At 42.7% G+C, this 2338-nt stretch overlaps 1 non-coding gene across 1 annotated transcript; it reads right to left on the reverse strand.

Moving 5' to 3' along the window:
* Positions 1 to 1242: 1242 nt before the first annotated feature.
* Positions 1243 to 1406, reverse strand: LOC114005439 (U1 spliceosomal RNA). Its single transcript, XR_003547290.1, has one exon. It is a non-coding gene; the product is annotated as a U1 spliceosomal RNA (small nuclear RNA).
* Between the last annotated feature and the right edge of the window lie 932 nt (positions 1407 to 2338).

Here is a 2338-nt window from a genome sequence, read left to right on the forward strand (position 1 = left end):
AGCACCTTAATCGCTGTGCCACCCACTGGCCCCCAGAAACCAACTCTTAACCACCATACTATAATCCTGGACAAAGGGGAAGCTTCTGGAGAGAAGTCTTACCCATGGATCCACCCATGGATACTTGAGGTCACAACCACGTATTTCTCAGTTTTTAAGTTCAGACCCACCTGCAGTGTAGTCATTATCCAAGCAGAGCATTTTTTTAAAATCTATTTTAGCTCATTGTATGTGCCCAATATTCCATACTTACCAAAGTTGTCTGACTACAGTTGTATGAAGAAAGGATTTTTTATTATCAAAGATATGGGAGCCTTCCTTATTTGGAAGGACAAAGCTTCCAGCGTCAGATTCAGAAGGCTGCACTGAGAGAACTAGGGTCACTTCCCATCAAGAACTGGTAGGAGGTTCTCAAATATGAGCCATCCCCATCAAAGGTAGTGAATCCCCTGGCACTGAAGACAGACGCGGTTAAGTGATCACTGCCCAGATACCCTACAGAAGACGTCTGCCCTCACGGATGTGAGAACGAGAGGTCATCCACTCCAGAGATCCCCTTCCACAGCTGACTGTCTAGGAGTCCATGATTATGCAACCTGAATAAAGATAAACTTAATGCATTGTTTGAAGTAGGGACATTTGTGGGACCAGCAGTTGGCATAATTGTTATGTCTCTGCACTCCCATGTAGTCAACTGCAGTTCGAGTCCCAGACCTGGTGGCTTAAACTCACACCAGATGCGTGTGTGTGCATGCCCAAGATCCCAAGAGGGGAATGGAGGAGAAGGGATTGCGGCATGGCCATCCTCCCGGGGGATGATTTCTCACTTTCTGTCTCTCTGTCTCTCTCTGTCTTTCTGGCAAGTGCACGCACCCTACAGCAAAAACCTCTCCAAAAAAAAAAAAAAAAAAAGTTGTGTCCTATGAAGGAAAGGAAAGACTTTAGCAAGAGCTGAGCACAATGCAAGTCTCTTGTTCCATGCAATTATCAATCTCTGTGGTAGCAAAGAAGATTTTTAAATCAATAAAATTTTAAACCAGCTGAGGTTTTTAATTATTATTCATGATGGTGAAAATATGCATATGAGAAAGAGAGAAAAAAACCTCTAAATGGTCTCATCTTGCCACAATTCCTTTTCTATAGCCCTCCAGTCCCTCAGGATCTTGGTCACTCAGACATACACCTGTTGTGGGTTTTGTTGTTGTTGGTGGTGGTGGTGGTGGTGGTGTTGTTGTTTTTGGTCAGGGGAAAGCGCGAATGCAGTCCCCCACTACCACAAATCATGCAGTCGAGTTTCCCACATTTGGGGAAATCGCAGGGGTCAGCACATCCGGAGTGCAATGGATAAGCCTCGCCCTGGGAAAACCACCTTCGTGATCATGGTATCTCCCCTGCCAGGTAAGTATACACCTGTTGTGTTTTTAGGCCAACCCAGGACTCCAAATCTGTGGTCACCTATGTGGTTTCTAGCACTATAGTCCTGTGCACTACAGCTTGGCTGGGCCAAACTACCTGTTCTCAAGTTTTCTTAGTAACTTAGCCAAAGGGACCAAAGCCTCATTCATTTAAACTACATTAATAGTCACTGATGAGCAGTTCTTATAGGTACAAATGTGTTCAGCAGAAAAATAGAACACTCAGTTCTGAGATAGTCACAGAAAGGAGAAAGTCCTGGAATAAGGAATAAGTCCTGTGAGTGTTTTCTGTTGATCTGAACCTTGGTGCTTTGGGCTGACCTATGACAAACCACCTATGAGCCATGTTCCCAAGGCTGCTGTTAGGTTAGACATCTCAATAGTTTTAGAAGTCACTCGGCGAACAAACTGTCACACACACAAATCTAACCTCTGTGTTAGGAGGCACTTAGGTGGCTAAAAAGGTTTCCTGTCTAGTTGCAATGGCCTCAACCATTGGTTTCTCCTCGGTTCTGCTGTGGTCATTGTTTATTTATCTCGATTTCTTTAGCTTGTCACTATGCTGTGTTGCCATTTCTTTTTCCTTTTGCAATTTTCTACTTTGTTCATTTCTGACTTAACTATTTGGGATATGAAATATTTAGAGTTGTTTTGCATAAATGTAATTATTTAGGAGGCCTATTTTCTGTGATTTTTGCACTCCCTTGGGAGTGTCTTGGTCAACGACTATGATCTTCTCTGGATAGAGAGTACATGGGTCACAACTGAATCTTTTGGAATTCTGCAGGTCTTTCTTACCCATGGTCTTCTGGTCTTTGTTATTTAAATTTTTTAAGTTGACTTGACTTACATTCTTTTAAAATCGCCTCTTTTGTTTTCTCTAAAATTTTGCTTAGAAACTTAAACTTTCTATTCATCCCTGC

Source organism: Tupaia chinensis, unplaced genomic scaffold (assembly GCF_000334495.1).
Source record: "Tupaia chinensis unplaced genomic scaffold, TupChi_1.0 Scaffold143796_1, whole genome shotgun sequence".
In the NCBI taxonomy this organism is placed as follows: domain Eukaryota; kingdom Metazoa; phylum Chordata; class Mammalia; order Scandentia; family Tupaiidae; genus Tupaia; species Tupaia belangeri.